This window comes from Terrapene carolina, unplaced genomic scaffold, assembly GCF_002925995.2.
Source record: "Terrapene carolina triunguis isolate 2854851 unplaced genomic scaffold, T_m_triunguis-2.0 Scaffold96, whole genome shotgun sequence".
Lineage (NCBI taxonomy): Eukaryota > Metazoa > Chordata > Testudines > Emydidae > Terrapene > Terrapene triunguis.
Window position 1 is genome coordinate 28,408,690 of NW_020664447.1, and position 23,498 is coordinate 28,432,187.

The 23,498-nt window shown below is 44.8% G+C and overlaps 1 protein-coding gene across 2 annotated transcripts in view; it reads left to right on the top strand.

Moving 5' to 3' along the window:
- TSPAN18 (tetraspanin 18) overlaps positions 1 to 23,498 on the top strand; it is a 181,136-nt gene that overhangs the window by 93,825 nt on the left and 63,813 nt on the right. For both annotated transcript variants that reach the window (XM_026651236.2, XM_026651235.2), the window contains exon 2: positions 18 to 144. The gene's annotated coding sequence lies outside the window, so the exon portion shown is untranslated. The remainder of the gene's footprint in view (positions 1 to 17; positions 145 to 23,498) is intronic.

Below are 23,498 nucleotides of genomic sequence, written 5' to 3' on the forward strand. Positions count from 1 at the left end.
TTTTTTGTCCCTGACAGGTCAGCCAGCCCAATAGCACCAGAAGGTTGCTGAAGCAGGAATCTTAATTGATGCATGCTTACCTCAACCTGACTTCTGGAAAAGAACAAGTATTGCGCTGAAAGCCTGTCACTGGGAAACACTCAGGTAAGGGAGCCCGCTCCGTTAGCGCTTCTAACTCTGCTGGCACAAGGCTGAGGCTCTGGCCAGTGTTTGTTCACTGTGCTGCTTTCAGCTGAGGAATCTTCCCTGGTTTGTTTCTAGAGGGGCTGCACCACCATGTAGCTCTAGGGGTGAAACTCTGCATTATGCTGACTCATGGAAACTGGAGCTAGAAAAGCTGGTGCCTTCTAGTCCAACCCCCTAATACTCAGCTAGGCCAACATAGCTCCCTGGCAGTGTATTCCCCTGTTTTGTTCTAGATGATGGGATTTTCCTTATTTCCCGTGAGATACTATTCCAGAGTCTAATAGAATTAATCTGCTTACTTCCTCTTAACCCCTGACCACTGCAGATGCAATTAGTAGCAGGTGATGGGAGGACTCCATTTCCTGCTCTGTATTGAGAAGGCTAGCCACACGCAGCTCCTTGTTAGAAGCACCATAGGGCTGCACTAGCCATGTTTGGTTTAGCATGAGAGTGCCTAGGGTGGTGTTTTAGACCATAAAATGTGGTGCCCTCTGCTGGGCATCTTGTATCTGCCTGTAGTGGCTGGTACCCACAGACTTTTCTCCTTGGGAACATAGGAGCATTTTTATCCGTCATTATTCAGGGCCTGGCAGGGCAGAGAGTTGTGTTAGATGCCTGTAGGAAGAACAATATTGCTGGAAACTAAAGAGGAATGCAAAGCTGTTGTGTTGTCTTCTCTCGCTGGAGACTATCTGGGGCAGTTTTGTCAGTGGCACTAGAGCACTCTGGTGCTGGACTCTGAGCTGAATTTCAGTTTCTCTCATAGACAAGTTGGCTGGACTGTATGAATTTGGTGTCCTTGCACCTGGTTTGACATTGCTGGAGGATCTCTGTGTCCCTCTGTATACTGGCCCCAGGCCTTTCTTAGATGAATGCTGTAGCCTCTGGCAGTATTTACTGAAGGGACTTGGTGGAAGAAGCAGTTGAACATATAACCAGAGAAATTAGAGCTAGAACATCCCTAATAGATCTTGTTTAGACTCCACCTGCCCCCTTTCCCCCACACAAAGGCCAACAAAGGGTCCTTCCCTACAGACCTCACCAGAACACTGTCCAATCTAGTTTTAGATAATCCAGTGGAGGAGGCTCCCAGCATTACCCTTGGAAACTGTTCAACATCCTAAGTGATCCTCCTGAAGGGAAGCTTTTCCTGGTAGTCAGCCTTTGTTTTCCATCCTTTACCTTGGTGTCCCTTTTCCTGTGTTTTCAGGGAGATAGACTGTCAAAGCTGAGTTACCCTCTGTGAGTAGAGAGCAAAATTTTACTCTTGTTGCTTCATGTCATTGGGAGGTTTGGGGCCAATTTCAGTAGCTGGATCAATCACTTTCTTTCTAAAGCATCTGGACTGGTTTAACAAACACCAAGTAAGCCACTGATACTAAGATTTATTGGCCAAGACAATGTAACGTAGCCTATAAAATTTTACTATAATGACTGTATTTATCAGCACAGTATTTTCTAAGCCTTGGGAATAGAGTTACATGGATTTAGTGTTTGGAGGGGAAGAAGGGTTGCCTGTTGAGTCCAAAGCCAAATTACCCATTGATTTTAAATGCCATAACCAATTCCTTTTCAGCTGACTTCTACTTGGAGGTTGGCTGCTGCATCTCTTCGAGGAGAGGAAAGCATCTGCATCTGGGATTTTTCTTCCTTGGTATCCCTGCCAGACTTAACTCCTTTGTGAGTTTCAGAAATCCTAGGAAGACGAATTGCATAGGATATGCCACATGCACTCTCCCATTCTCACACACTTATCTTGCTGCTAGCTTTTAAAAGGACTGCATTAGAGTTGGTGTTGTGGAGTACAAGGCACACTCAAAATACAAATCATGGTGGTGGTCCTCTCAGAAGCTGCATTTCTCCAGCTGGAAGCCATTGACCCTTCTTAGTGCAGTCACCAAAAAAAACCACAAAACAACAACCCCGCATCAGGGGAAATGGATAGTGGGGACCAGTAGAGAGTCCCTTGTTTTTACTCCACCACCCAGCCTCGCCTACTGTTTGAGACTCCTTATAGGGCACTGCTAAGCATATGGGAAAAGCAGCATCTTGCTAAACTAATTCAAAAGATTGATTTTTATAGTCAGCTTCTTTCCATCTCTTCATGAGATTTGTTCTGCTTTTGTGCATAGAATATGTAGTCAAGAGGGATCAAGGTGGATTTCTATGTGTGTGTGGGTGTGGGTGTGTACGTACAGTGCATGCAATGGATTTCACCTTGGGTCTCTAATCCCAGTTTAGTTGATCATGCTAAGTAACAGAAAGTATTAAGGCTCAGCTGCAGTGTTAAGAGCAAAGGCTGCTACTGTGAATTTTCCTGTAACATGTTTGTACACAGTAAAGATTCTCTTTGTCTTTCATTTTATCTTGCTTGAGATAAGCAGGTGGCGGACATTGGCACAGTGACCCACTTGCACTTTCTTCTCTTTGCTCCCACCTTACAGGTCCATAACGACCATTTCCAGAATTGGGGGACTCTTATAACTTGGTTCTGTCTTTGCCAAGAACTTGCCATCTGTTTGTATGATGATCTCCACTTTCATTAGGTCAGGCTCAGACCTTCGGGTGGAATGAATGAAGGCTGGGTTTGGAGACCTGGCAAGGCTGAGTGAAGTGTCACTGAGCCAAGCATTACTTATTACTCAGTTAGCCTTAGCTGCAAACAGTGGTAGAAAATGAAGTGTGTGAAAGAGAATAGAAGTAGTCCCATGTCCTTGGCTAACAAAGGAAGCTGAGGGTTTACCTTGAAGACCATGGATACCTCCCCTACCCTTGTTTTGTTTGTAAAACTGCTTGAGACTGAAGTTTTATGTGGTGCAATTTGGTGGCTTGTGCCAGTTTTGGCTGCCTACTTATCTGCACATCCTGTGCTCTCTCGATTCCATTCAGTGACAGAGGCTAGTTCCACTAGCACTGAATCAACCCCATTTCCCCAGTGACAACACGGAGTATGTCTTCACTGCAGAATTAACTCTATTGATTGGCATCCAGGCCAAAGTCTGGTTTTAAAGCTCCACTAAATTAAAGTGAGAGAGGGTTTTGTGTGTTGGAGGAGTGGAAGGTTAAGGGCAATACTCAAGTAAGAACTCAGGCAAACTCTTCAGTGATGGTCTATACTAAGGCTGTGTCTGCACTGCAGAGTTAACCTGGGAGATGGGCTCATGGGTCTTAGCACCCCAGATTAGCCTTCCCCAGGTTTGAGTGCTCCCATGGCAAAGCCCTAACTACGTTACTGTGCTCTCACTGTTTCAGCACTTGCCTGTGTGTGTGCATATTTTGTGGGCCTTTGAGTTGAGATGCTCTGGGATTTTTTCCCCAGTCAGTTGTGTCAATTGTGGGAGAACTTGTCCGTCCTTTAGGGTTGGTGTCATGGAGTTGCTGGCCTCTTAAAGCAGAGTTTGGTCCCAGGCTACCCATGATGAGCTAATTTAAGAGGAACCAGCCTATCTTGGTAGTTAATTGAATAACGAGCACCTGGGTCTGATAAAACGAGCATCAGGGCTCAGTGGCAGGGAGGTGCTCAGAGAGAGAGAGAAGCTCTCCTAGGGAAGAGGAGCTCCAAGAGACCACAGTCCCTGGAGCGGAGGGTTGTGCAATCCCTGAGCCAGCAGGAGTGACTACAGGCTAGAGAGGTCAGGACTGAAAAGCAGAGGCCTCCGGGATGGCAGCTGTGCAGCCCCTGAGCCCAAGGGAAGAGAATTTATTTCAGGTTTATATGTATTAAATAAAGTGGAGCCCCAGCAGGGGAATTTTTTCTTACATCCTTTTGGACTGTGTGGAGGTCTTACGGGCCTTGGAGAGAAGGGAAACTGAGGCAGAGAATGCACACACTGTTACATTAGGTCAGATGGGAGCACTACAAGGCAAGCATATCCTGTGAGAGGAGAATTTTGGAAAGGCCATTGGAGGACTGTCTGCACTGGAGTGATTTAGCCTGTGTCCTCACTGCACAGTGGGTAGTTTCCAGTCACTTGAATTGGAGCTGGGTTCTGACCCTACCCCCAGCTGGGTCAGCTAGCCAGGGCTGAAAGTACCTCCAAACCTGGGACAGAGTTTTTTCTGTGTGGACAGGAAGTGGGATTAGGGGTAAGAACCAGGTAAAAGTCCAACTTAATTCTGCATAGCCATAACCATGTTATGTTTTCATACCATATCCTTTCCCTTTGAAGGGAAGCAGATAGAGTGTTTGAACAGTCAGCAGAAATCACAGACAGCTGTGATATTTAGCTGCTGAGGCCTGTCTGGCCTGACAAGAACAATTTTGAAATACTGAGAAGGACTTGTAGCACCTGCTCAATCAGAAAGGGGGATGGGTGAATGAGTCAAGCTCAGGAGAACATGTACATTCACCAGGGAGCAGTGGTGGCAGGTGGAGAGAAGATCCCTGTGTTTTCTTGGGCAGGATTAGCTTGCTGATGAACAAGAATTGCTTGCTCTGAAGAAACAAGTCCCAACCCAAACAAACCCATTAAGTGATGTATCTAAAACACATTCAAAGCAATATTAGCATAAATAAAACTGAATCCCCTGACTCCTGAAAAGAGCAGGAGAGCATGGAGGGGGAAATATGTAATCAGCTTTAAGAACTCAGAGGGTTTTAGGCAGTTATTGGAGCTGTTTGTATGTGTTTGGTACTCCCCCTTCCCTCCCTCCCTCCACCTCCCATAAAAATAGTCAGAATACAGTCCCCAATACTTCAAGTGCAGCTTTCTAGTGTTACCAGCCATTCTGGCTTTTGAGACTACTGATTGCAATGGTGTGAATCCATCCAGCTGCTAGGATGTGAAAAGCTCTTGAAATAACTTTTTGGGGTCCATTCATAACCTTCACATTGTGATAGTCAATTGTAACCTTATTCAACTGTATTGGGATTAGAACATATTAAAAATAGAAAACCTTTCCATGAATTTTTTTGAAAGAAACAAATATTTTTCTTTACTTTGGGGAGGGGGGTGAGGGGGTCTTTCATTGTAAAACTGGGGGGGGAGAGATGGTTGCTTTAGAAAACAGTTTCTCCATTTTGGGTTTTATGTTGAAAAACTAGAAATTTTCAAAATTTATGAAAATGTGAAAATTTGCCTTGAGAAGAGAGGCCATTTTTGTCACCAAAAATAAATAAAATAAATTCAAGCAAAAATTGTTGATCACCTCCAGTCATGGTACCATGAAGAGAGAATTTCTCTGATGAGACTAGCAACATGTGTTTGTTTGTTTGTAATTCATAGCCCTATCCAGCAGGGGTCTGTAGGCTCTGAGGAGCCTACAGAAATGTACCACCCATGTCTGTCTATTGGTTTTATAAAAGGGAGTGGGAGTGGTCACTAGTTGCTAGTCACAAGTTTGGATGGGGATCTTATTCCCTATTTCTCTCTGGATAAGGGGCTGAGTTGGTGGGGAAGACCATGGTACTCTTCTATCAACAAAATGAGTTCCGCCCATGTGAGTCACCAAAATGAATCATTTGCTCACAGTAGATTGTGCTGCTGTTCAAAATATGGTTGTGCCTGCTCTCTGAGCTCTACTGGGCTCCTTGAGCTTTGCTGCCCCTCCGTGGGACTTCAATGCACCCATGAGCCCTGCTCGAGACCTTGCGTTTAGCTCCTTCTTGACTGGGGTTGGGGGGAATAAGTGTTGGTGTCTCCCACTTACAGAATCAAAATGAAACATCGTTCACAGTGAAGTGTGCAGAACTGTGACCCTCATGCGCCTTTCTCACATGAGCAATGAAATAGTTAAAAATTTTGACATTTGAATTGTTGCCATTGGGCATCTGAGTTAACACCCATTGGGATAAATGGGGCAGTTCACATCTCTCGGAGCTATTGTTCCCGGCTCTCTGCAGACTCATGTAGACCATCTCTGCATTTCTACTAAGTTCACATTTGTGAGGTTTTCTTCACAACCAGGACAGCTAGAGACTCTTTATATAAATGAACGCTGAGAGCAGAGAATAAGAGTCACTTCAGAGAGGTGCCTATATGAAGTACGGCTATGTACCTGCTCAGTCTTCTCTGAAAATTCCCTTAATGGCCAACAAGACTTTCATAGGCTCTTGACCCTCACACTGTTAGCAGCTGCCCATGCTCTGGAGATATTTTGGATGAGTCTTCTTGCCTATGGAACTGGGAGCTCTCATGGCATTTTTTAAATGGGAGTGAATGAGGAAGAAGTAATTTGCCTCTAGAAACCTATTCATTAACAAAGATAATGTTTCCAATACCATGTGTTAATAAAATCATTTCAGTCTGATTATATCCTGTGCAAAGTGTTTTGTCAAGAGGAGTTCCACAAAGTGACTGCATAGGAAAGCAGAACTTCCTTTCACATCATGCTGCATCCTGGGGGAGGCTGCAGGGCTGCTGTCACTCAAGAGAATTAATAAAGGCTTTGGATTCCTTATTTTGTGATCTGTGCAGGCAGATTTGTTTTTGATTTGTGAATTTCAAAAATATTGAATGAAATTGGGGACTTACCTTAATGGCAGTCAAGAATTAGTTACTCTGTTGCCTTAGAGATTCCCCATGGAGCAGACTAGGCAGCAGTGTGTGTGTGTGTGGGGGGGGGTGTCAAGGAGTGCCAGAACAAAGTTTAGGTCTGAAACACTGAGCCTTCTCCTGCTTCAAATGAAGCTCAGATCAGCAGTCATTAATATGTATTACATGCAGAAATAACAAGTGAGGAAGGATGGTCTTGTGTTTAAGGCACTGAACATGGACTAAGGAGATCTGGGTTGAATTCCCAGTTCTGTCACAGACTTCCTGAGACACCATGGGCAAGGAAGTTAATATATCTGTGCCTCGTTTTCCCATCTGTAAAATGGGGATAACAATTACAACTGGTCAAAGGTTGTTTTTTTCACTGAAAAATGGCCTTTTATTGACAATTATTTTTGCACAAATTTTAACTTTGATTTTTTAAACATTTTTTTGATGAAACCTGAAAATGAAAAGGGTTTTTTTTGAGGGGGGGGGAGGCGCGAGGCGGGGGAAGGGAAGGAAGGCTGTCCACGTTCCGTTTTTCTATTTTTGTCCTCTCAGTGACAAAATGGAAAAAGAGGAAAGGGGAGAAAAATGCCTGGGATGACAGAAATAGACAAATATTTCCCCACAAAAAAACTTTCCATAAAAAATTTTAACATTTTTTTAGATGGTTCTTTTTTGAAACTTGCAGAATGAAAATGATTTGGTATTTTTATGAAACATCATTATCATTTTTGGCTAACTTTAATACTAAGATTTCCTTTCTCACACTCTATATTATTTCTTTAGATTGTAAATTTTTGGGCAAGGTTCCTCTCACTCTGTATCTGTACAACCCCTACCACAACAGGGCCCAAAGTCAGCTGGGCCTCTAGATGCTATTGTAGTATAGAGCAGCTCCTAATGGACATGTACCAGCATCCTTGAGACGAATGCCACCTATGTTGGCAGTATCAGCAGAGACCAGGTACTGAATGGGGCACTGACACTATTTGCCAACAGCCTTCTGTACACTTGGGAAAACTCAGACCCAGCTTTCTTCATTGGGGTGGAATGAATTATGGAAGCTGGAATGTAAACAGCATACAGGCATTTTAAGCTAAATGACATAGAAGTAAAAATGCCTGCACCTTGTCTGTATTACAGCTTCCACCATTTGCTATTACTGATGGAGAACTGCACGGTTAAATTCTTGGTTGTAGATGCTCCATTAAGGATGAACTCATCAGAACTGAGAAGACATTGGCAGGATGGCAATGAGAGAAGCTTGCAGTGTTGCTGCCAGGCATGCACGTGTTCTTTGGATAACTTGAGGACCTTACATCACTATTAGGTTTCTATTTCAAAATCAAAACACAAAACAAGTTTTTTAATTAAAGGAACAAACCTCACAGCACTGACTGCAAGTGAACCAGATTGAAATCAAGGCATTTGAAATCACTGCTGTTAACAACTTTTTGGTTTCCTGCAATTTCCCAAAAAGAAGGAAACTCTCGTTAGTTGGTAGCTTTCAAAGAGGCTGTAGCACTCTCTGCGAATTCTACTGTAAGCAACTGCTTTGGCAGCGATCTACATCCTCTTGCTTCAGGGCTTAAACCAAGCATTAAATATTGACGGTTAGGAGAAAACTTTCCTTGTGAGCAGATTCTTCCATAAGTGCCATCTGAAGTGTTTCTTTCATCTTCCACTGAAGCATGTGGTACTGGCAACTGCTGGTGACAGGATTCTGGACTAGATGGACCCTTGTCTGACTCAGTATGTCAGTTCCCATATTCTGCTATATAGCTGTTAAAATTCCAATGTAATGACTATATAGTTGGGTAACGTATATTCTGACTAAATCCCAATGCAACCCTTGCTGATTTCAGATAGGAAGTGTTGCACAGGTGAGGTGTATGTCAGGGCAGAATTTGTCCTAGTCACTCAGCATACTGCATGGATATTTAAATAACTCTATTAATGTATAGTGAGTTTAGCCTTTGTGGCAGATGGTTGTAAATTCAAATGTAAGTTTTAAACAGGTCTAAATTTTAAGCTAAAACAAAATCCACTTAAAATAAGACGAAAAATTAGAAAAAGTGTTTAAAAATACATTTACCCTGTAAATACTCAACATATAAGAAGCAAGGGAACAGAGTAGATCCTCTAATTCTCATATTTAAAGGTTGGACTTCCAGAACAGAGCTGAAGGTTTATTGTGAGTTACAGACCCACTGGCTGAGTTGGGTCAGTGTACGGATTAAGCTCCTGGAAAAGAATATCATTTGCCAGAGCTGCCTTTACTTTTCCATTTCCCCTCCCAATTTCATACATTATCTGGTAGCTGCACTGAAGGTAAAACTCCCATTACATTGATTAGGACCAGAATTTGGCTTAGAGTAATCTGCCTCCTGCTGCCAAAATCTAAGGTACAAAATAAGTAATATGAAGAAGAATCAATAGTCAAATTACTTTACATTAATGAAGCTTTATGGTGAGTTTAAATGCACTGAAGTCAGGAAATGTGAAGCTGTAATTCTCACAACAACTTCATTTGTTTGTATTGTGCATGGGTAATATTCAGGGTGTACTGCTTCAGGCTGTTCTATGTGTCTGTATCTCGGCATGGTGATGGCGGGTGGTGTTTTTAAAAAGAGATGTCAAACAAAGTGCTCCAGAAATTACTTAGCATGTACAAAATATGCCATTAAAACTTTTTCAAAGGCACTCAGAAATGGCTCATTTGTGAAACTGCAAAATGGCCAGTCATAAGTGTAGGTCAGCATTTTCAAACATGGTACTTAAAGGTAGCCACTTGAAACCATACTAAATCACCCAAGGGTCTGCCTACACTGCAAAAAAAAAAAAATAAACACACACTGCGGCACCAAGTCTCAGAGTGCAGGTCAATTGACTCAGGCTCACGCAGCAGGGCTACAAATTGCAGAGCCCAGGCTCTGAGACCTTCCCTGCTTGCGGCGTTTTGGGGCTTAGGGTCCAGCCCAACCCCAAACACTTACACTGCAATTATTAGCCCTATAGCATGAGCCCGCAGCTGACCAGGGCTAGCTGCAGCCATGCCATGGGTCTTTTATTGCCACGTAGATGTACCTTGAACTTTAGGCATCCATATCTGAAAACACTGGCCTCACTCAGTGAGGTTTTCAAATTATTTTTACCATGAGATTGTCCTGTTTCTTGGAGTTACTGTAACTGATTAGAGTAGCCATAGTCCTCACAGTCTAATGGATTACTTCCCTGAGAACAGGGGATCAGCTCTTGTGTAATAGATCCCTTTTCAGATCCAGTAATCACTCCTACCTACTAAATCAGTTTTACAAAGGGGCTTTAGCCTCCGCTGTGGGATGCAGACCGAGTAACTTATTTACTCTCCTTTGTCTAGAGGAAACATTGTTGATGACCCCACATTCTTGGCAGAATGGGGAGCATGGGATTTGTTGGGGGTAAGAGCACTAACGCTTACACCTTCTTACTGTTGTTTTCTTACCTTCATTACTCCTAGTCCCAAGGTTGCAGATGAGCAATTTTCTTGGTGCTGTTCCAGTTACTTCTGTTACAACTGACCGTGTGATTTACTGAGCACCCTCAACTCCAACTCACAGGATAGGGTCCTAAGTGCTCCTAGTGTTTATGAAAGTTGTCTTTGATAATTGTTCCTTTCCTTTCTTTGAATGACCCCAGTGGCTTGGGGAGATAAGTGAAAGAGCTCTCTCCAGCCAGCGACAAAATGACACCCTCACCACCCAGACCTCCTGACGATATCATTCATTATTTGCCTATCTCCTGCCTGGTGCATTTTATCAAGTGAGCAATTCCCTCATCCCTGCCCACTGATGCTATTACTGAGGAATGTATGTTGGATGGATACCATAGTACACGTGCCCCCAGATTTGGAGTTTGAGCTTGATTTATAGGGAAGAAATGAGGGAAGAGAATGTAGTTCTTAATGGAGATCCAGGTCTCAATGCATCACAAAACCGTTTAAAATATGTCTGTCAGCCAGGGCATCTGTAAGGGCACGGGAGGGCTGGGTGAGTTTTTCAGATGTTTCCGTGTGCTGCACGGTGCTGATGTTCCAGGCACATACTTCTTTACTGTTTCTTCTGGAAATGGGGTGCCAGGCATAATCAATCAATGTTTCTTTGTGCTTCTGTCCTGTCTGAGCTGCTCTCTGCCTCATTCCTTTAAATGTTGCACTGTCTCTTTGTTTTTAATTTGTCAGTGAGGGATTGATAGCATTCAATAGCACCAGGCAAAAGGCTCGATCCTGCAAGGTGCTGAGTGACGTGGCCCTGGTCTACCAAAGCACTTCAGCACATGCTTAACTTTAAGCATAAAAACACTATTTAAGTAAATGGGATTACTTAAATGCTTTGCTGAATTGTAGCCAGCAGGGCTTTGGAGCTGTACTCCGGCTCCGCTCCAGGCAAAAACCTGCAGCTCCACTGCTCCAAAGCTCCTCCGCGCTCCAGCTCCGGGCTCCGCTCCAAAGCCCTGGTAGCCAGAATGCTCAGCACCTTGTTGGATTAAGCCCAGAGTGTGGGATAGTGCTGTGCAAGTTGCCTGTTATAGCTTTGCCAGTGCACCTCAACTCTCACCTGCAGCACTCCCTGCTATTCAGTTTTCTCCCCCTTCCATCAGCACCACCTCCAGCTCTGCTATGCAACTCAATCCTGAAACAAGCAATAGTATTTATCTTTCTATTGCCTCTCTCTCTATGATGTTGCAAAACCCTTTACAGAGATGGTTTGTTGAGTGGGGGTGAGTAGGGTTTTAAGGAGAGATTTAAAGAGAGGAAGTGATCCAATGGCTGAGTTCGTTAGTTTTGTATGTTCTGGGTAGACTGCGCAGCACAAGTGAAAGAGACCTCCCTCTCCCCCACCCTTGTGAATCAATGGGCACATTGGGATTAGAGTCCAGGCATGCCTGATTGCCCACCCAAAGCATATTCTACTAACCTCATACAGGTAGCTGAAGAGTCAGGCTAGTTAAATGAGATGGTTTCTTAGAGAGTTCTGAGGTGCTGGGAAGCCACTGAAAGTAACAGAAGGCATGGGGTAAATGTAGTCTTGCTTCCGAGAGTGAGAGAACCTTGTCTATGGCAATAATCAGAATTGCAAACCATGAATCAGTCTCCTTGCTGACACCAATATGTAAGGCATACTTTGGCCAGAGTCCCTACTGATGCAACATATTATTTCACAAAGAGGAGCTACGCTTATTTCTTTGCCACGCCTAATTTCCTGGCAGTTCAGATGGGGGTGACGCTGTATTAAAAGAAATATCCTCGTTCCTGCTGCCTTCCCATAATTAGTAACTTTATACAGTACTGTCTCCTGCAATAATAGCTACCACTATTAGAGAGGAAACAGGGGGATATTTGACCAGCCTCAGAGGCTCCATAAATTCTTCCAAAAGAAAGGAAGGCGGCCAGCAAGCTAATCTCACGCAAGGGCTGAGAGAATTTCCAGCTCCAAACATTGCTCCTGAGTTTAGCGTTTGTGTGCCTCTGTGTCTTGTGTTTGTAACATTGCCAATCTGTTAAAAAAAAAAAATCTTGACTGAGACTGTATATCAGTATTGAAATGATTAGAAATGTTCTTAGGTTATACATCTTGTTCACTGGAACTTGCGTGGTATCATGTACCATGTCTGCAGCTGGGGTTCTCAAGCTTTTTCATAACATGGATCACACCTTCATAGGGGTATTATTTCATGGTTGGCTTCCATCCCATCCCATCCCATCCCATCCATGGTCATGTATTCCCTCCCCTTCACAATGATGTAACACCCATGTGGCAGCAGCCTACAGCAGTTGTTTGCAAGGAAGATAAATATTAGGAAAGTTGTTCAATTCATTTTTAACTTTCTTTAATGCAATTTGGCAGCTGGAAACAAGGAGCCAGTCCCTTATGATCAATTAGATAGCTTGAGAGCCACTGGCTTTATGGGTTCCTTGCTGTGGGCATTGAATGTGGACAGCAGCAGGGAAGCCAGTGGGCTTGGTGTAAGTGGTTTGTCAAACATCCTGTTTTAAAGAGCCCTGCTTCTTCATAGCTTATTACTTTATGGTAGGTTTTTAATCTTTCTTCAAACATCCCTTGGTGACTCCAGAGTGAGACACATGCAATCTCCTCACATGGAGGGAGTAAGCTGAAAAGAAGTAAGATGGAAGATAAGAGCATCCTGAGGAAACTTGTCCAAACCGCCATGGGTGAAATCCTGGCTCCACTGAAGTCAATGGCAAAACTCCCACTGACTGTGAAGATGAATGGACATTTATTTTTTTTAACCTAATTTTTCCACATTCTCTTAATGCTTAAAGGTCTAAGGGCATGAATGCATGCCTACGTGATCTACATCATCTCCATGGGGTGGTGGTTGAGCCCTTGGCATGAACAGCCTTCTTGTGTAATAGGTCTTGTGTGACAAAATCCTAGCTCAGTGAATTGAGAACAGGCCCTAGATGGTGAGTAATCGCTGAAGGATCCCCAGTAGCGGGACCAGAATCTAAAAGGAGAAAATGTGCTTCACTGAGAAATAAAAGGAGGAATCAAGCACATGGTGTTTTTAATGGCACTTAACTGATTGGTGGGTAGCATTGGTGATTAATGGATAGTACAGGAAAGGGGCTGGGAGTTTGTCATCTGCTTCAGAAGACAGCTGGAAACCTCAATGTATTCTGATTTTTTTTTAAGCTGCAAAACTGAAAATTACCCCCTCTGTCAGATCCATGTGGAGACCTGCCCCGACTAGTCCTAATATGAATTGAACAGGACTTGTAACCATTCAGTGCTGCCTGTTGCCTGGATACAGTGCAGCCTTGCTTCCCAAGTCCCCTATGTATGTATGCAAGAGCTAAGAGGCTGCAGAGAGAGCACTGGCTGAATTAAGCTCAGTGCACCTGCAGGCAAGAGCATTAAACCCACCTGGTGCAGCTTGTAAGTTCAAGGCTTCATTTTATTCAGCTGTTATTATTTCTATTTATTGAGCTCTTTATGATAAAAGTGTGCCCCAGCTGTTTGGTGCCTTGTTCTGAAGGCTCCCATTGGGTGAAGCACACTGTGCCACTTGCAAAGCCAACCCTCTTGCTATCTCCAGAAAAAGCCTTTAATTTTAGATACTTCTTCTGAGCCTCCTCCTGTTGCAAGCCACTATAAGAAGTCCTGCTTGCGACTGTGGGTAATGTGGCACCAGGCCTCTGTGAACCAGCTTCCATCTTGCTGACATACTGTCAGAACAATGCAAAGAAGAACTCAGCTGTTGAATATTTAAAATAAAATGTTTCCTCTTAAACATGAAAATGCTCTTCGCACTCCACAGACATGCAACAGCAGATGTCAGTGACTAGGCGATGCATACGTTAGTCTGATGCCCACACAGGGCTATGCTGACTCTATTGCAAGAAATAACATTCTCATTTTCTGAATATGAACAAGGCTGACCAAGCCACTTCATTAATAAGTCTCCCCCCCCCCCCATTCAGCAAAGCAAATACACCCGTGCTGATGGGTATTGGAACTAGGGGTGCTGGGACTGCTGCCGCGCCCCGTCTTGAAGTGGTTTCCATCATATACAGAGCTTTCAGCACCCCCGCTATAAAAACTGTTCCAACGCCTGGGTGTGCTTAATTGCTTTGCTAAATTGGGATTAGAGCTGGTCAAAACGTTTGATTTGAGAACAAAATTTGATGAAAAATGGCCTTTTGAAATTTGTTTTTAATGCACAAACAAAAATATGGCTTTCAGGTGTTTTTGGTTTTCTAAAATTGACTATTTTGTTTTGTTTTCCATTTTAAAAAAAAAACAACAGAAGATTTCCATGAAAGAGAATTCCAAAAGAAGAAAGTTTTTAGTTCCGCCCTCCATAAAAAAAATATTCACACAAAATACTTACCATTTCCTGACACGCTCTAATTTGCAGTTTGTGGTCCTCTCTCTCTTTGTAAAAAAGAAGGAAAATTTTCTTCAGTTACCTGTATGGCCCAATTCCCATTGCTCTGCACCTTGTATCATCATTGTCTGCAAAGTGAGTGCAGAGTTTGAAGACATTTTGCACTGGTATCAATGACAACACAAGACTCAAGACATTGGGTTCATAGTCTTTGTATTGACTTCAGCAGCTACTGAGTCAGGTCTTTGATACCTATGGAGGTAGGTAGAAAGTTTCCACATTGAACTTTCATTGAAGCATATCTTCCCTAAAGTTTTCAGGTCACCACCTGGTAACCCTTTGTACATTGTTGGTCTCCATCAAAGCATGAGAAAATTAGCCCTCATCACGTTTTTGATCATTTCCAGTGGATGGAGCTGAGTCACTGAACTGAGGGGTCAGTTCAGAACTGCATAAAGAATGCCCTTTTTCCATTGAGCAACGAGGGGGCAGGTAACTTTGACTAAGCTTAATATCCTAGAAACCTGGAGAGAGAAAACTGTGGGAAATATGAAAATCATGGGAGATATAATGGAGGCTCAGCACTACTAGCTTAAAAATGGCTCCGAGAGGTCTACGACCTAATTCTTGACACCTAGCACTTAATGTAGTCATTTACATCTGTGCAAAGTAGATTTAAATGCCACCAGTGATGTGAGTGGAAAATTCTGATATAGTAATGTTTTGCACCCACTTTGCATTCCTTTTGCACACGTAGGAATGACTACACATAATGCAAGGTATTGAAGAGTGAGGCCTCCGGTGACTCATTAAGTAGATACTTGAAAACCAGATTGCATAAAATCTCTTTGTTCTGGACATTTCAGAGTATAATGAAATGGAGGATACATACATTAGGCACTGAGAATTCTCATCAGAAAACAAATTTAAAACAGCGGGACCCTCAGAGCTTGTCTACACATACCACTTGTACTACTTTAACCATACTAGCATGGTTAAAGGAGTACAGCTGCCCTAGTGTGAGCCTAGTCATACTCGTCTAAATGTCCTTAGACTTCCATAGTTTATTTCTGTATGAGAGGAGAGTAACTATAAGGCACCTTTATACTGGCAAAATTATGTCCACACTAGGGCATTTACAAATATATCTATTTTGGTTTAAAAAAAATTACACCCTTAACTGAAATAGTTATACTGGTGAAACTTCTAAGTGTTGACTAGGCCTTAGTTGTAATATCTCTCTACCCGTGAGACTGAGATGGGCTCTGGCCAGCAGCCCATGCCACACAATTTGTCGTATTTGAAAGTAGCATACTTTTTGCTTTTCCTAGATTTTTACTTCAATATAGATGGTAGGCAAAAGAACTTCAGCATCTTAAGAATGAATGAATGGATGAGAGGAGTGAATCTTCATTCCAGTTGCTAGCAAAACGAAGAGTTATTTACAATGGACAGAGCCATGTTTTCAGGGGCTGTGCTAGTGTAAAGAAATTCTTAAAGGAAATAGACCAGAATGGAGATGAAATTCTTATCTACATAGACACATCTGGGTGAGGAGCAGGACTTGATTGAATGACTGCTTTGAGGGGATGATAAGTTATCACCAGCTGACCTACCTCTTCACCAAAGTCGGGCTTACTTCACAATAATGAGGATAAATAGTATTTGGACTGCAAATTAAAAAAACTACAAGACACTTTAAAACCAATGTTATCTATTCCATGATAACCACTGAAATTCTTCCATTACCAGCTGGTCCCTATTCATATTTTAAATGAAAAGGGTTTATTTTATGCACACTTGAAATTACTAGTGAACATTAATGTTTTCTGCAGGCGCCTTTTTATTGACTGGTGCCCAGAATGACACCCCTGATTAAGGTGTGCAATAGAATTCATTGTGAACTGTGCAATCATATGTCTATGGTCTTGTGTATTTGCAATAAAAGGGGGTCTTTTAATGTACATAATTTTGAAAAATCTTAATTCCATTTCAAAGAAGAAAAGTTTCTATAGAACTCTTGGTGATGGTTACAGCCAAAACACTTTTGTGAAGGGCTTGAAAAAGTTTTGCCTAGGGATTTTTATTTAATCTTTCCAAAGGTGTAATATTCCTTCACACACTTGTCCAAATGCAGGAAATAATATGAAATTAAAAAAAAAAAAGACACACACACACCAGGAAAAATACAGCCAGAACCTTTTAATGATGTATGATTATTTTTGGTAGCATAAAAAACATCTGTAACCTCAACTTCAAGATCCAGCATTGCTGATGTCAATAATTGATAGTAATGAAAGGGACATGGTACAAGATAGGTACAAGGGAGCCAATTTGGGTTTAAAATGATGGCTTTCCCTCCAGATGTGGCACAGCACATATATATATTCCCAGTGGCTCTATTAAGAATACTCTCTTGCCCCCCATTGAGTTGTATGGCAGGAGAGGCATGGCCTCGGGGCTTTTTGCTTCTGTTCTTTGACATCACTGGAGCATCTTCCAGTCCCGTCACCCACAATCAATTTTTGTTTCTTTGAGACAATCCGCCTGGAAGCCAGAAGTTCTTGGTTTCCCTCAAAGTGATTTATGTGGTGACGATGGATTAGCTTAGTGGAGACTCAGTATAAATATGAACAGAGCTCGGTGACCGTCTATTGAGAGAGAAAATATCAGGCTGTAGAACTGAAAGCAACTTCAACTCTCAAATTAGGAAAAGCAGCTAAGAATGTAGTGCTAAGTTTTGTAGGTTTTGCAGTTGAAAGATTAGCTTCATTCAGATGTAACCCACAGCATTAAAAAAATGTTCACTGTAAACAATAAACCCAGGGAGGAGCTGACACTAGGACTCCAGACCTCTAGGACAGCCAGAGAAGCATGCGTCTTGATGCACCTCTGTTGCATAGCTCTGTGTGTGTGTGTAGCTATTGTATCTACATAGTGGATCAAATCAAGTGTGTTAGGGCATGGCTACACTTGCAGGTGTAGAGCACTTTGAGTTAAACCAGCCTTCGTAGAGCGCAGTAAGGAAAGCGCTGCAATCTGTCCACACTGACAGCTGACAGCGCACTGGCATGGCCACATTAACAGCTCTTGCAATGGCCACAGAGAGCAGTGCATTGTGGTAGCTATCCCAGCATGCAAGTGGCTGCAACGTGCTTTTCAAATGGGGGTGGGGGGTGGAGTGTGACAGGGAGTGTGTTGTGTGTATGTGGGGGTAGAGTGGGGTTTTGGGGGGGTTGAGAACATGTCAGCCTGCTGTCTTGTAAGTTCAGACACCACCATCCCCCCCCCCCCCCCCCAGCCTCTCTCTCTCTCTCTCTCTCTCTCTCTCTCACAGCATTCCACAGTAATGGCTGCTTTGTCTTGGAGCAGATCAGCATGCCGGCTGTCAAACAGAGTTTTCAAAGGGCATATCCAAAACAATGACAAGAGTGGCCACTTGAGTTAAGGGGATTATGGGACATTTCCAGAGGCTGATCAGAGCACAGTAATGCAACACCTCATTCACACTGACGCTGGGGCGCTCCTGCGGGGGCACATCAAATGTTATTCTACTCACCGAGGTGGAGTACCAGGAGTGCTCTAGCCATGGAGTCAGAGTGCTCTACATGCCTTGCCAGTGTGGACGGGTGGTGAGCTAGTGCGCCCGGGGCTCCTTTAATGCGCTGTAACTCGCAAGTGTAGCCAAGCCTTAGTCTAAGGGTATGTCTACACTACAAAATTAGGTCGATTTTTAGAAATCGATTTTATACAGTCCACACTAAGCGCATAAGTCGGCGGAGTGCGTCCTCACTACCATGGCTAGCATCAACTTACGGAGTGGTGCACTGTGGGTAGTGATCTCACAGTTCCCACAGTCTCCGCCGCCCATTGGAATATTCTGGTTTAAACTCCCAATGCCTGATGGGGCAAAAACATTGTTGCGGGTGGTTTGGGGTACATGTCGTCAATCACCCCTCCCTCCATGAAAGCAACGGCAGACAATCGTTTCGCGCCTTTTTTCCTGGGTTATCCATGCAGACGCCATACCACGGCAAGCATTGAGCCCGCTCAGCTCACCGTCACCGCTGCTGTTGTGGGCAAGTCTACTGTGGGGGCTGCTGTGATCCAAGTAGCCAATGCAATCATTGACGTTCTGTTATCAAGGGTAGTGACTCTGGGAAATATGTGGGCCTTTTTAGATTTTAGGTGCATCATATTCCTGTCCTTTGTCACTGGTGAAGAAGTCTTGCAGCCATACATTCCAGTCCGGTCGGCGCTGTAACACCCCATAGCACTTCTGTGGTTGACACATGTAACAGCTCCAGGGCTCTTGCTCTTTTGCCTTGGCCAAGGTACCTTGCCCTACCCGGACCTCCAAGCATTTGACACAGAAGCACCTGCAGCAGCTGGCATTGCTACACAGCAGCAGCTCCTTGCCTTCGCAGCAGATGGTGCAGTAGGATTGCTAACCATCATCATCCACTGCTTCTGCTGCAACTCTGCTCTCCTGCTCCCCAGCAACGAGCTTGGGGGTTCCGTTCTGGTCCTCCTGGGTGCTGCTGGCAGCAGGCGGTGCAGTAGGACTGGTAACCATCCTCGTCGGACATGTAGCTTGGCCAGGGGTTCTGGGAACGTCTTCCCTGCCCTGCTCCTAGCAACCCCCAGAGCATGGTGTACAGCTCCATCACTTCCCCGGCAACTCTGCTCTCCTGCTCCCCAGCGACGAGCTCGGGAGATCCGTTCATGAAGCCTGGACAGTAGTAAGGAGCAGTTCAACTGAGCAAGTGCAGAATGGTGGTAGAATGTGCCTTTGGGTGTTTAAAAGCTTGCTGGTGCTGTTGGTCAGACCTCAGCACAACCAACATTCCCATTGTTATTGCTGCTTGCTGTGTGCTCCATAATATCTGTAAGAGTAAGGGGGAGGCGTTTATGGCGGGGTGGGAGGTTGAGGCAAATCGTCTGGCGTCCGATTTTGAGCAGCCAGACACCAGGGTGATTAGAAGAGCACAGCAAGGCGCGCTGTGCATCAGAGAGGCTTTGAAAACCAGTTTCATGACTGTTGTGTGTGTTTCTCCTTGATGCAAACCCGCCCCCTTTGTTGATTTTAATTCCCTGTAAGCCAACCACCCTCCCCCCTTCAAAATAAAGTAACTATTGTTTTGAAACCATGCATTCTTTCTTTATTAATTAAAAAAAATGAGATAATGGACAAGGTAGCCCAGGTGGGGTGGGGGAGAAAGGAAGGACAAGGCCACATTGCTTATTGTAGCCACACTAAAAATAAAACTGTTTGAATGACAGCCTTCTGTTGCTTGGGCCGTCCTCTGGAGTGGAGTGGCTGGGTGCCCGGAGCCCTCCCCCCCACCCCCCTGGCGTTCTTGGGCGTCTGGGTGGGGAGGCTGTGGAACACGGGGAGGAGGGTAGGCGGTTATACAGTGGATGCAGCGGGGGTCTGTGCTCTTGTTGGCTTTCCAACAGACGCTTCATCATGTCCGTTTGCTCCCCCAACAGATGCTTCATCATGTCTGTTTGCTCCCCCATTAGTCTCAGCATGGTGTCCTGCCTCCACGCTTCGTGCTCACTTAATTCTTTCCTGGCCTCTTCCACTGAATGCCTCAATGCATTAAGCTGTACCCTATCAGTGCGGAAGGACTGTATGAGTTCGGAAAACATGTCATCACGAGTGCGTTTTTTTCGCCTTCTAATCTGCGATAACCTCAGGGACGGAGATGATAGGGGGAGCGTAGAAACATTCTACGCTCTACGATTCTGGGGGGACTACACGGTCACCTGTACTGCTGAGTTCACCACGCTGACCAAACAGGAAATGAAATTCAAAAGTTGCCGGGGCTTTTCCTGTGTACCTGGCTAGTGCATCGGAGTTCAAAGTGCTGTCCAGAGCAGTCACAATGGAACACTCTGGGATAGCTCCCGGAGGCCAATACCATCGATTTGCGTCCGCACTACCCCAAATTCGACCCGGCAAAGTCGATTTTAGCACTACTCCCCTCACCGGGGAGGAGTACAGAAGTCGATTTTAAGTAGGGTTACCATACGTCCGGATTTTCCCAGACATGTCCGGCTTTTTGGTCCTCAAATCCCCGTCCGGGGGGAATTGCCAAAAAGTCGGACATGTCCGGGAAAATAGGGAGGGAGGGGTCGTGGGGCTTGGGTCTGGGCTGGAGCCGCTGGGGCCGGCGGGTGCTCGGCTGCCGGCCGGCGCCGCTCTTTCTGCCAGGGCCGGGCCGGAGCTGCTCGGCCGGAACCGGGGCCCGAGCCGAGCTGGCCGGAGCCGCTGAGACCGGGGCTGTTCGGTCGCCGGCCGGCACCGCTCGCCCAGGGCCAGGGCCAGAGCCGGGGCCGGCGCCCCAGGGCCCAAGCTGAGCCGGGCCGGAGACGCTGGGGCCAGAGCCTCTTGGCTGGGGCCGGCCGCCGGAGGGAGCCGCTCGGCTGGGGGGGCCCGGCTGGGGGGGCCGGACTGGGCTGCGCCTCCTCGCGCGCCCCCCCCCCCCCGCCCCACCTTCCCTGCTGCCGGCCTGCTTCAGGCTTCCCACGAATCAAATGTTCGCGGGAAGCAGAGGAGGGGGAGGAGCAGGGGGGCGAAGCGTTCAGGGGAGGGGGCGGAGTTGGGGCGAGGCCGGGGCCCCATGGAGTGTCCTCTTTTTGGACACTTAAAATATGGTAACCCTATTTTAAGAGCCCTTTAGGTCAACGGAATGGGGTTGATTGTGTGGACACATTCATTTTTAAATCAACCTAACACGGCTACATTTGACCTAACCCCGTAGTGTAGGCCAGGCCTAAGTGTCTTTACCATTCAGTAGCTGAGGGAAGAGCATTGTGCAAGTCAGGCAGCTGTTACCAATGGGTGTAGCCTGCAAGTGTATGGCCTACCTTGTAACTGGCCAAGGGGGGAGTTACAAAGGCTTCACTTATAGCCTTTAGCAGCACGTGTGACTACTCCATATCTGAAGCAATTGAGCTGTACCCAAACACAGCATGGAAGGTCAAAAATGGGGCTGGACTGTTGGATCTGTCATGAGATAGGCATTTGCTGTGTTTGAAGCTTGTTCTTGCCACTTAATATGCCACCTATAGGTGATATCGAGGTTCCTTAGGGGAATTGCATAGCAGAGAACCCCAGAGACCAGTTGAAAGAAGTAACACAACGATTGCCTCCTGAAGCACTGTGAATGCCTGCATGTAGGAGTGTCCATCATGGTTAAGAAGAGACAGGATTGGGTTTTAATGAATATAAAGGAGATTCTTTATTGTGGCTGCTGGATGCAGACAAATCCTGTGGTGCTCACTAGTAGAGCCCTGCAAATCTGCAGATATCTGCAGACCATATTTGCAAATCATGGATCAGATGTGGATACAAATCTTGTATCTGGGCTCTACTCACTAGTTCTCAAACTAATATAGCATGTGCTGCTTAATGTCAATCTGCAGGTTCCCTAAGACCTGGCCTGCACTAATAACAGTAATTAAAAGGATGCCTGCCTACACCAGCCATTGGTTCTATTCTTTCCTGTGGTGCGATGTCGTGGGGTGGTGATCTGAGCTCTGGGCAAGGAAAGGAGTCTACATGTTACCACTGCGTGAATTCCCAAGAGACTGGTCATGACCCACGTCTTCTGTGCAAATGTGTGGTGTTCCTCATGTGGGCATTAAACCATTGCTGAGTTCTTGCTACTTCTCTGGTCTGAGCATACAGATTTCTCAATGAGTTTTAATTGGACTGTAGTAGATCTTTGTATTGGTATCAATGAAAAAAATTGAAGGGTGGGGAAGGCAGAAGAGAACTGAAGTAAGAAAGGCTGGAGTTTTTCCTCTGTAGCTCATGGCAGGGGTGGAAGATGTGGCCAATATTTGGGATAGTTTGGCACTGACTTCTCCAAAGCTTGGGAAATAGTGTTAGCTGTTAGCCAGGTGGTCTTTTAGAACTTTCTGTGCCTCAGAGATACTATTAGGTGACCATTTTTTCCCTTTGCATCTGATTAAGTCTCTCAATTGGCACCACAGCTTAAACTATACCGAGTGGAAATTGCTAGTGTCTAGGAAAATAGTTCTTATATTAAATAGTATCTTTCATTTCAGAAGATCCCAATGCACTTCCCACACTAAACACGCACGCAACCAGTGAAATGCAACCACCCCTAAGGGGGTGGCACATACACCTGGTTCAAGGACGCTGGCACAAAACCTTGGTCTTAACAAAAAATGTTAGTGATGCTGATGCCAGGAGACCTTTCATGCCTACATTAAACATTATGGTACATTACAGGGAGATGTTGGCTTTTGAGAGATTAATTGCGAAGATACAATAAACTCCATGATGTTCCATGAATGCTGTATTGTAAATGCTAGGAAGCAGATAAATGGTTGATTCTTCTGAAATTCTCTACCCCTGGAATTGGTGCCCATATTATTGTATCTGAGGATGATGACTAACTCTTACTTTCATAAGGCCATGTTATTCTCTGAGTGACACTCATCTAACTCTTTTTTGAAATCAACTACTGTTGCTTTATTCATATTGCAATAGCACGTAGAGGCCCCAACTAAGAGGGGAGTGCTATTGTGGTAGGTGCTATACAAAACTCATTGTAAGCTCTTTGCTGTGGGGACTATCTAAATAGGGGGGGAAAGGATGGGATGGGAAACAGAAGCACAGAGAGGCAAAGTGACTTGCCCATGACCATATAATAGTTCTGTGGCTGAGCCAGGAATAGAACTCAGATCTCCGGATTCCCAGTCCAGTGCCCTATCAAAGTGAAAAGTTTTAACTTTTCCTATTCTTTCCATATGTGATGGGAAGAGAAACAGAGAATGAGAGCACATGTCCCCTGAATGGAAACCATCCCGACATGCCATCTGCGTCGCCAGTATGGATTCATCTTTTGCCTGTTACAATCCTGGAGAAAAGAACTGGGCATCATAGTTTATAGCATAGTT